General features: G+C 32.5%; 1 non-coding gene across 1 annotated transcript; it reads left to right on the plus strand.

Annotated features, from left to right (window-relative positions):
* The first annotated feature begins 2,071 nt into the window (after positions 1–2,071).
* Positions 2,072–2,143, plus strand: TRNAP-UGG. Its single transcript has one exon. It is a non-coding gene; the product is annotated as a tRNA-Pro (tRNA).
* The last annotated feature ends 10,751 nt before the right edge of the window (positions 2,144–12,894 follow it).

Below are 12,894 nucleotides of genomic sequence, written 5' to 3' on the forward strand. Positions count from 1 at the left end.
ATGTTGTCCATGTACCTTTTGTATACTCAGACCCTAACTATACAAGAATCTATACAAATCACCACGCTCACAACTATTATTACACAATCTCATATTGTAATTCAAATCACATAGCAAGCATTCAAAAAAAAAAAAAAAAAAAAAAAAGAGCTTAATTCAAATCCATAAATGAATCTAGCTACTTATTGTAAGGTTGTCATAATGCTTACAATGATATATTCTTACTATAACAACACGTTTGGTTCGCGAAATGAATTTTGTGGGAATAGAATTACTATTACATAAGGAATGGAATAGGTAAGGAATAGAATAGAAATTGTATTCTGTTGTTTGGTTCGGCGAAGGAATAGACTTTAGGAATGTTATTCCAGCGTTTGGTTGGTTTAAGGAATATAAATGGAAAAGATGTGTAAAAGACATAATTACCCTTATACGAAATATATTATTATTATTATTATTATTATTATTATTATTATTATTATTATTATTATTATTACATAAGATTTATAAAAAATATTACGGAGTATTCAATATCAATTATAACTCTTCCAAGCCTTGTGATCTATGTATTCTCACCAGAAGCCATCGATACAGCTTACGTAAAAAAATAAAACGCTGATTCCCGGCGTCGGCAAGACTCCGATCGGCGATCTGAATCGTTAGAAATCTCCGCCTCATGGAGGCGAACACGGGAAGTGGTGGAAGACCGCCTGAAGAAGTAGAAGAAATCCTCCAGAACGTCCGGTGTCTGCTAGGGTTATTGCGTCACGACCGGTATGTCTTCTCCAACGAGGCGATACGCTGTTTCCGGGATGGTAAACCACTGCCGAGACCATCTTGTGCCTTCGTCCGTCCAGCGCCAGTCCATCGCCATCGGAATCGAGAGGATCGGACGCCATTGCCGCAAAGTTGCGATCGCGAAGCAGTTTCGTCTTCGACAGCGTCGGAAGCCACCTACGCCGGCGATGGACGACCACACCTCGATCTCTGGGGCCTCCTTGGGCACTCAAAGGAGCGATCGCCATGCTCAGATTGCCAACCCCAAGACCAAATCGTACTATCTCTTTCATGGCTATGCTCACCTTTCCTCTCGTCTTGCTCGTGGCCTTGCTGGCCTTTCTGCCGGTATGACAATCGGCATTGTGGGAGTCTCCGTCGTTGAACCTCTATGGGTTGAACTCATTTGCATCTTCGCCGCACATTTTTTCGTCTTGTTGCAGCAGAATTATTGGAATGAGGATTTGAATTCACGTTCAATCTTTGGTGAGTGGTAAACTACCATTTAAGTCTATTGCTTGCCAGAAGAGTTGTGATTTCACATTGAATATTTGCAGTCTTAAACAAGATGGTGGCGGAGGCTTGTGGGTGATGCAGTAATGGCGCCGGGTAGGCCTTACATGGTTTGAAGACTCCGGCCAATGTAGTAGCGGTGCCGGGGAGTCAATAATTTCGACCTAAGTTTTGATCTTTCGGAGAAAGAATGCGAAGCATTGACAAGATGCAAAAGACCGAGAGAAAAAGATGAAGGGTAAAATAGGAAATAAAATATAAAATCTATTCCTGAGAACTCAGGAATAGGTTAATACCAGGGGGCGCCCTGGTAATAGCTATTCCCCTTGCCGGGAGAATAGGACATGCCCAGGAACAGTGTTCCTGGGAATAAAAATTTTACCAAACAAAAGAATAGGCCTATTACTGGGAATGTTATGCCATTCCAAGCCTATTCCGCGAACCAAACATGCCATAAGGGTGTTTATATTGCCCCTCCTAAATTATTTTAAAATCAACATTTGTGGATATTCTTCTTTTCTTTTCTTTTAATATCTTTCTTTGATTTCTTTTTTGTTTGGACGATTTGAGAATACTTTTTCAACAAAAATTTTAAGAATTCTAAAATACTAACCTAACTACAATGTGTATCATCAAAATCTAATTTACAATTTATTCATAACAATCATAACATGGAACACCTAATTAGGTTTGTGATCCGTAAATTCCTTGTTAGGTTAATTTCGTGAGTTTTGACTATAATATTAGTAATAAATGAAAAAGCAGAAAGCATTGAACACTTGGGCGTTTGGTCTAGTGGTATGATTCTCGCTTTGGGTGCGAGAGGTCCCGAGTTCGATTCTCGGAACGCCCCACATTTTAACAGCTGTTCAATTGTCTGATTGTTGTAACTTATACTGTTCATTGTACCACTTCGTTTTCGTTTATATACAGACGAATTTCGATAGTACATTTTAAATTAATCGCTATGTGACTGTGCACTAATTCCATCCTTTTTTATTTTATAGAATATTTATCTAATTTTTATTAATGTAAGTGAACTATGAATCAAAAGTTTTTTAGTGTTTAATTAAAACTCTCACAACTTTATTAAACTTCCTTAAGTTGTTAAACTAAAACAAAAAAAAAAAATGTAATTTTTTATATATTAATTAGTAATTATTTTTGTACGATACATATTCAAAGACCTCCATATATGAAGTTAAGATTTGTGCACATGATGGTTGTTTACTAAAATGAAAAAATAGAGAATTTTTTGAAAAAACAGAGAATTATAAAAGTTGAAGAATGAAAAATAAAAACTTGCCCTTCGTAGACGGTCTGTCGCGAGGGACCTGGACGAGATGCCGCGTGGGGTTTGGAGGCTAGGGATGGTGGTTGAGGTGGTTGACGACAAGAGACAACGTGGGATGTGCGTCTGACTGGAATTGACAGGCCGTGGATGGTGTACACGTGGGTGGTTCAGGATGGGCTACTGAGAATTAATACTCTCAAAGCGAGCCGGCCCGCCCCGCGAGCTTTTTTTTTTTTTTTTTTTTTTTTTGAATTCAAAGTTAAAAAAAAAAAAAAAAAAAAAAAACTAAAGTCTACAAATACTAACATTGCGAATTTGCAATCCAATTTTATAATCTAACAAAAATTAATATTATTTAAAGTTTAAAAAAATAAGTAAAGTCTACAAATAATATTAAATTTTTCGTGTTTAATATATATATATATATATATATATATATATATATATATATATATATATAATGTTACACAGCAAGGCAGTGTATTGCCTTGCTGTGTAACTGTTACATATGTTACAGTGTAACATATGTATATTTAATATTTTTTTTTTATTTGTGCGGGCCGCAGTCTGCGCGGGTTAGCCCGTGTGGACTGCGGGTCAATTCCGGCCCGCCTCATTAGGTTCGCATTTTCGCAGGCCTATTTTTTTATGATTTTAACCTGCCCCACTGCGGGGCGGGGGCGGGTCAGCTCACGGGTTTCGGCCCACTTTGACAGTACTACTGAGAGTATAAAAGGAGGGGGGGGGGGGGGGGGGGGGGGGGGAGGGAGGAGAGGGTTGGTCTATATAAGACACACTTGAAGACACAGATACTCCTTTGGTCAAGTGGTTTGGTCTTCTCCCTCCTACTGGTATACCTAGGTTTGAATAATTGGTAACATATTTAGCTTTATTTCATTTATTAGTCCTTAGCTTGTTTAGTTATTATTTTGGGCCGGTCTCTTGGGCTTTGTATATATTTTATTGGCCCTCATGCCCAATAAATAAGATTATTTTCTTCCTACCCCCGATCTTTATTTTTGTACCCGGTTTATGGTGGACCTAGTCTTGATAAAATCATCATTGACGTTATCCGTGGGGATCGTTACAAAAAGCATATGTTCCTTGTCTTTACCCATTTCCATTTAAGCCCAAGTACGCCAGAAAGACCGGATCGCAGAGTGGATATTTGTAACACCCTCGTATTTCAACCCTAGATCTTAGATTAATTATAGTTTACACAACAGAATAAACTAAAAGGATTCTATTAATATAAGATAAAAGACTTGAATCCTTAACTTCCACGCACGAAATGTTACCGCCACAACTACCCACTCCCGGATAGCTGAATCGGCTAAATCCACAAAACAACACTCACATGCTAAAAATAAACAAGGGTTCTATGACCAGATGTCTACGCATCATACAACCCACAGAACCATCAAAGGGAATACTACAGAATCCACAACCAAGTACTACAGAATTCACAACTTTAAGTCTAACTGTCTCAGCTAACAAGTCTAACAAGTCATAATAACAACATGGGTCAACTAAAAGGACTACTCCAACGAGATGGAACTACCGAAGGATAAGTCTTCTAATTACGCGCTCATCATGCATTAGCCAAACTTGAAAAAGGGTTAAGTTTGAAAAACACAAGAAACAAACAGTTAGCATAAAATGCTAAGTAACAACTAAGAACCACTCTTCCCCGTAAAATAAGCATATTTTTAGTTTAGAAAATACATATATTTTGGAAAATAGGTTTTGGTACTCATAGAAATCATAAGTTTTGAAAAGGTTAACAAAACATTTTATGAAACATTTTCAAATGAATTTTACGAGACATTTTTAGACACAAAGCACCGAAAATGACGATTTTCCAAAAATAATTACTGGTACAAGATAAGAACTTAACATGTAACGCACGCCAAAACCAAAAGAGTTTTCAAGACAAAGACTAAAGTTCAAATCTAGAATATCTCATGCACAACACAAGGCATTCAAGGCAAAATGTTATATAGTAGACTAGGCATTTCAAAACGAAGTTAGATATGGAGGGATTTACAAAACCAAGTAGTAATGCTCGACACATAAACAATTAAAACTAAACATAGGTTTTCTCAAAAATCATATAAATACATATACATGGATAAATATAGTTATGGAGGAATTTAAAACACATTTCTCAAAATATTTTCCAAGTATATCACACACACACACACACACACACACACACATATATATATATATGGAGGTATCCAAATCTCTCTAGTGGGGCAAGAACATCACTGTAGCGAAGTCCTGGTGAACAGTAACTCCTTACTGAACACATCATAACCCCTATTTACGGAGGTGGAAACAGGACCACAACATTAAGAGTGCACACCCCCTATTAGGATTCCAAGCCCAACGAGTAGTAAACCAACCCTAGTAACCCAAGATGTTTTCCACCAGGTTACTCAACTCATAAATATCCATGATGTTTTTTACCGGATATACCTCAAAATCAAACCGCAACCCTAGGTAAAGTCGGAGCTCACCACACTCATCTCTCACATCAAGTATCCAGGATGTTTCCTACCAAATACAATACCTTATGATAGTATTACTATGGCATGTTATTGTATTATATATTTAACAGTATTTGAGTTAATATCATTTAGGGTCCTCCGAGTATAGTGATTTTGTCATGTTTAGTCCTAAACATTAAAATTGACCACTTGTGGTCCTTCAACTTTCAAATTGTTACCATCTGTGGTCCAAGTTAATCATCCATGGTCCTTCAACTATCAAATTTTAACCAGTCATGGTCCTTCTAGGAAGACCACAACTGGTTAAATTTTAAAAGTTAAAGGACCATGGGTGGTTAACTTGGACCATGGATGATCGTGTCACAATAATACTATGACCTAATGAGAATATTCCGATAAAAAAAAAAAAAAAAAAAAAAAAAAAAAAAAAAAACTAAAAATAGACTACGACATATATAAATCTAGAACCAAAAATAGAATTAACTCCTTTTAATAATTCATTTTATAAAGTAAGTGTAAGTTTAGTTCATAATAATGAGTTATAAATTATTTGATCCTTAATTAGTCATGAAAGTGATTGTTTTTGTCCTTCAAAAAGGTAAAATAGTTACTTGTGAAAGTTGTACTATTTTTGTCATTTGAACAATAAAAATAGCTACTTTTGTAACTAATTAAGAACCAAATTAACAATTCTTAATAATTAGTGACTTGTTGAAAGAATATCCAAAATAGACAAGGGAGAAAAGAGGATCGTCTCTCATTCATTCCTTCTATTGTAAGAATATATATACATACAAGGTAACGTAACGGAAGTAATAATAGAAATAATTACATAACATTTACAATACTATATAATAATAATGTCCATAATAAGTATAATATTTATAACACTCCCCCTTGGACATTATTTGACCATGATCTTGTCTCGTCAAAAACTTGCTAGAAAAATCATGTGGGAAACATTTAGACAAGAAAAGAGTACAATAGAAAATATATTCATGTCTCATTAAAAACTTCACTAGGAAAACCACGTGGGAAAAACCTAGTTGAAGAAAGGAGTACATGATATATGTAAAAACATATATTGTATTGGGCTCCTCATTAAAAACCTCAACTTAAGAAAACCATGTGGGAAAAACTTAGTTAAGGGGAAAAGAGTATAACCATCAGCCTTCAGGGCACAATCTGCATAATCTTCAGGATTTTGGGGTTTGTCCATTTAAGCAATTATTTTGCAACTTTTCCCCATTCTCATTACTATATCATAGTCATGCCTCATTAAAAACCTCATTACAAAAATTCAGTGGGAAAAATTAGTTGAGGAAAAGAGTGTATGATGTATGTGTATTCTTATTTTAGATTAGCTGCCTCATTAAAAACCTTAAATTTAAGGAAAAATCCCGTGGGGAAAAAAAAAAAAAAACTTAACTAAGGAAAAAGAGTACAACCGTTAGTTATCAACCGTCAGGATTGATTCATGTAAAATTATACTCCCCTCAAGATAAAAATATTGATGTCCTATACATTAAATTTCCAAAATGTATAGATGAATTTTGTAAATAAATAAGTACAATTGTCAATGGAACGAATATACTTTATAATAATCTCGTGACCCTTCTGGAACTCACATGGGTATAATAATTACACCATAATATCTTAGTCAAAAGATTTCATTATATATTATTTTATCATTTGAGCGACACAATCTTTATTGTCCTTTTATAAGACAATGTGGGTAAATATAGTACAACCAGTTTTGGGACTTGGTATTATGGGCATACAAAAATAATAGTCAGTACCCAAGTAGCTCATTATATATTGATTTGTATAAGTATCTAATCAAAATCAAGTATTGGCTAACTGGTGTATAAAAAATTCTTCAAGGAAAAACTCAATCTTCAAGTCGAGATAATACTTATAGCTTTCACAAGCATTTTATTTAAAAAAAATCTTAGTCTTTAAACATGAACTGACATCATCGCGCTCTTTAAAAATGCATTGCAAGGTTAATTTCGACCGAACATGTTTTCCCTAGAGAGAGGCGAGAGGATTTTGGTCCGAGCAAAGTGCTAATAATGTGTTGAAAGAATATCCAAAATAGATAAGGGAGAAAAGAGGATCGTCTCTCATTCATTCTTTCTATTGTAAGAATATATATATACATACAAGGTAACGTAACGGAAGCAATAATGAAAATAATGACATAACTGTTATAATCTTAACTATAATAAAACTATATGGTTGGGAAGTAATTAATTTTACAATTAATGCCACAACATCCTTTAATATATATATAAAAAAAAGCACAACATTTAAAAAATAAAATAGCTATATATTATATAATCATATAAAAAATGTACTTTTGAAAAATAAAATAGCTATATATTATATAATCATATAAAAAATGTGTTCAATTAGAGTTTAAATTTACTCATACAAAATTTGAAATTTGCTTTCCAAATGTAATTATCTTAGTTATTATTCGTATTGTGAAAATTATAATATAGATGAAATACAATTAAGAATAAATCAATGTAATTATGTAAATTCTCTCTTTATTTGAATATGCACATAATTAGAGATTATATTAATCATACAAAATTTTAATTTTAATTGTAATTTTGTATTCTACAAAAATAATAAATACTTGACCAACGGAAACTCAAAAATATTATTATATTAAACAATTTAAAATATTTTAGATTTTATATTTTTTATTTATATTTATAATAACATAATTTTTTCCCGTGCATCGCGCGAGTGAATTACTAGTACTATATAATAATAATAATAATAATAATAATAATAATAATAATAATAATAATAATAATAATAATAATGTCCATAATAAGTATAATATTTATAACATGACTAAGTATACAAGATTACCTTGTTGAAATTTATTTAGTATATAATCATGTGTGTGGGTGATATTGTAGGGTTTGGTGAATGCTAAAATGGAAGTTTACTTTGAATCAAACTTAAAATTTGATCCAATACATTTCAATCCATATTTTCCTTCTCAATGCATGCACTATTTTTGTTGCATATAAAAATTGCCCTCTAAGAACTAGGTATATCGTTTAAAAATTAAATTAAATTTCAACTAACAATAAAATCCCGATAAAGCAATATGATAGTAGAACGAATTGAACTTCACGTCATGTTTGATATATGCTGATGGGAAATACCCCGGGTTCAGGCTCCCCGTACGCTCGGTGCTTCTACTTAGGTCAGGTCAAACGGTTCGGGTCATGGTCAACGGGTCTAGGTTAACCCGCCAACCCTTGACCCTATAAATAGGACCTTAGCCCTCCAAGTTAGGGGTCCGGCCTTCACCTCCACGATGCCCCCTCTCTCTACATTTCTCTCTTTAGCTATGCTCTCAACTCTCTCTAGAGATAGGGAAGAACAATTATGAATAAGGAGAGACATTATTGTTCATACATATTATACATACATACAATATACATCCTACGTTCACTGAAATAAACCATATCATATGCTATATATAAAATTTTAAATTAAAAAAAAAAAATAGAAGAAAAGAATTGATGAGTCTTTATCAGGCTTGCAAGTATCAAATTAAAGATCCTACCTGCCTTGAATTGTGGGTTGATGGAGAAACTTAAGGTGTGGCATGTGATACATATAAATACTACAACTTCAATTAATGTCATGATGGAAGTCCCTGAATGCAAAGTAACTAACTTCGTTTTTGCTGTGCATGTGGTTGTTATGGCGCACCAATCCAAACTAAATATTCTAGCTATACTCCCTCCCACCATATTTGCAGAAGGTCCATGCTACAAACCTTTATTATAATTATTAGAAATAAGGGTCAGATAGGTCATTGAATTGGACACGATAATGCAATTAGGTCACTGAACCTAAAAAATTTACGATTGAAACTCTAAATTAACCAATTTCATGCAATTTGTCCAATTTGCAGGTTTCTAACAGGTCACTCCAAATTTAAAATACTTTTATTTTAATAATTATTAAAAACTATTTACTTAATTTAAAAAAAAAAAAAAAAAAAAAAAAAAAAAAAAAAAAACTTCCACCTTCTTCGTATCAAGCCAGAGACGAAGAAACATTCTTCGTCTCCCGCCGGAATAAGACCTATTTTTTTAATTTTTTAATTTCTTAAATTTAAATAATTATTTTTAACAATTATTTTAAAAAATATTTTTGAAATTTGGGTTGACCTATTAGAAACTTGCAAATTGGAGGAATTGCATGTAATTGGTTAGTTTAGGGATTCAATTGTAAGTTTTTTTAAATTCAGTGGTCTAATAGCATTATCCTCTGCAGTTCGATGGTATATTTGATCCTTATTCCTTATTAATAATAATAATGTGATCGGATTCGCCGTCGAAAAGCCCTCTTCCGATCCAGAGACTCATAAGAACAACGAAACCCAAAAAATTCTAGTGAAAGTAAAGAGATTGGACTACCTAAGGTACCCAACCTACCGGCACCCAAGAATAGCCCCAAAACGGCAAACCCCGTGTCGCGAACCAGTCTTCGTCGCGGGAGTCTCTACCAGCGAAGGAGTCCATGCATGGACGATCGGAGGCCATAGCTGGGGTCAGGGATATGCCTAAATCAACCCCCGCTGCTCAGATTGTTGATCGGCGCTCTCTAAGCTTCGCGGCGGTTAGAATTTCCGAAATTGACTTCTAGGTTAATTCGAGGATGTCAAAATTGCAATTTGATTTCTAATCAGAATTTCTCCAATATTGCAATTTGCCGACATTGAAATTAATTTCTGGTCGTCGGCGTCGGGAAAACTTAAAAGATGAAGAATATACATGAAAAGACCAAAATATCATTGAATTACACGGTCAACTGACGGAAATCTTAATGGTGAACCAAAAGTTGAACCCTTATAATAACAGTGGTCGCAATGTGACAAGACAAATAACGATGGACTAAAATTTGAATGACCCCTATAACAGTAGGGCCAAAAATGAAATTCACTCTAATAATAATAATAATAATAATAATAATAATAATAGTAATAATAATAATAATAATAATAATAATAATAATAATAATAATAATAATAATAACAACAACAACAACAACAATAACAACAACAATAATAATAATAACAACAATAATCATAATAATAATAATAACAATAATAATAATAATAATAATAATAATAATAATACTTGTTTTAAAAATAAATAATAATAATAATAATAATAATAATGATTTAATAAAAGAAATAAAATAAAATAAAATAAAATATGAGGAGCCAACCGTTCGGATCCCCTTAGGTTTGCCACTTTTCCCACATCGGTGGGAAAAGTGGCATGGGAACCTTGGGGCTCCTATAAAAGGAGCCTTAAGGTTCCAATTTAAAAATTAAGCTTGTCCATCCGTTGATGGGCAAGCAGTGAGCCAGCGAAACTGATTTATTCATCAATAATGGTTGAACTAAATGAACACTGAGCAAAACACCTAAAGGGCTGGTACCGTTGATTCATTCATTGATCTTGTATATATGTGCATTCATTAAATATATTAGAACTCTTTGCAACAAAAATACTTGGTTACTATTTAAAAAAAGTTTAGTAACAATTATTATGAATCTCCTATATTACATTGTATTCATATACTATGAGTTACATATTTAAATAAACAAATTCGACAAAAAAATTACTTATGTATGAACTTCTCAGATTGTTCAGATTTTAATTTTTCCTTGAGATTTTCTAATTTATCCTTAATTATATGATTATCCGTTAACTTTTTCGTTAAATACCGTTAATTCACCGTTAGTCTAATTCTAATGTTAAAGTCTAATATAGAATTATAACTACACCATTAATCTAATTCTAATATTAAAGTCTTAATAGAACTCTAACCACAAATCCTACGGCCGGAATCTCCTCAAACAATATTAGTATATATTTAATATTTTATGCCATAATTTTGATTTGCTCTCCCTTAATGTCCCGTATTTGATTTCAATAATAGATATACAATTATTTTATTGACAATTATAATCAATCTTAACAATATTATCTTGCATTTGTAAACTTAGAATAACTTATTTAAATATGCAAATTCAACATTCAATTATCTATGCATGAACAATTCCAATATAATTTTGCATTGATATACTTTAAAGTACTTATTTAAAAAAAAAAAAACAAAAACAAAAACAAAAACATTGGCCATTATCCTAATCGCGCAATGCGCGCAAAAAATTAGTATTTAAAATAAGAGTCTAGTTCGGTTTGACCAAATAATAAAATTTTGGTTTGAATTGGTGTCGACTTGCCCATAGCCCAAAAGATTATAAAAAATTATTTAAATTTGGGAAAAGGGTCAAATAGGCCCTCGAACTTTAGCTTAAAAGTCAATTAGGCCTCTAAACTTTTTAAAGGTGCAATTATACCCATCAACAATTCATTTAAGTGCAATGAAGCCCAAAAACAAATTAATGACCTGCTATCACATGTGGCAAATTATGCTGTGCATCCGTATGCACCATGCATGGTGCATACGGATGTAAAAACGACGTCGTTTTAATAAAACACGCGTCTCCCCTTAAAAAAAAAAATCAGGTTCGATTCCCAGCAACAACATATGAACTAAAATTCCATAATCGATGAACTATAATTCCATAATCGATGAACTATAATTCCATAATCTAATCTATGAGCTAAAAATTCCAGAATTAATGAACTAAAATTCCATAATCTATAAACTAAAATTTCAGAATCGATGAACTACAATTCCATAATCGATGAACTATAATTCCATAATCAATGAACTATAATTCCATAATCTATGAACTAAAATTCCAGAATGAATGAACAATATAATGTTGTTGCTGGGAATCGAACCTGAATTTTTTTTTAAAGGGGAGACGCGCGTTTTTTAATAAAACGACGTCGTTTTGGCATCCGTATGCACCATGCATGGTGCATACGGATGCACAGCATAACGATCGATCACATGTCATTAGGGTTCAAGCCACCTTCTGGCGAATTTTTTGGCAAAAAAAAAAGTGACCGGCGAAATTTTCGGCAAATCTGGTCGGTTGCTGGTCACCTTTTTTTGTCAGAAAATTCGCCGGAAGGTCGCCTGAACCCTAATGACCTGTGATAGCAGGTCATTAACTTGTTTTTGGGCTTCATTGCACCTAAATGAATTATTGATGGGTGTAATTGAACCTTTAAAAAGTGTAGAGGCCTAATTGACTTTTAAGCTAAAGTTCAAGGGCCTATTTGACACTTTTCCCTTTAATTTTTTTTTTCAAATTTTTTTTGTTTCCTCTAGACTGTACATTTATCAAAGTTAGATTAAAATATGGATTCTACTAGATCAAAACAAATAATAAATATCTCAATCCGTTCACAACATAAAAATAAAAAATTAACTGCTTTTCTTCAATTTCTTTATTTCAAAGTTATTATATTCATCAATGCTTAATTAAATATAAGTTGGGGTGGGCCAGGATAACTAAGAAAATTTTTGGCTTGGCCCCACCTACAACCCAAAAAAGTAATTTTTTTAGTTAGTTACAAGTTAAAAATTATTTATTACATCGTTTTATTATAATTATTATTAATATTTATAAATGTTACACATTTGCATTTATAATTTTATTTAATATAATTAATAATTATTATCAATATTAAAATAATTAAACTTTTATAAGAAATAACTTTTTACCATAGTTATGCTTATGCTTTAAAAAATTAACCAAACACAAAATATATATATATATATATATATATATATATATATATATATATATATATATATATA

This window comes from Ipomoea nil, unplaced genomic scaffold, assembly GCF_001879475.1.
Source record: "Ipomoea nil cultivar Tokyo-kokei standard unplaced genomic scaffold, Asagao_1.1 scaffold3056, whole genome shotgun sequence".
NCBI classification, from domain to species: Eukaryota; Viridiplantae; Streptophyta; class Magnoliopsida; order Solanales; family Convolvulaceae; genus Ipomoea; species Ipomoea nil.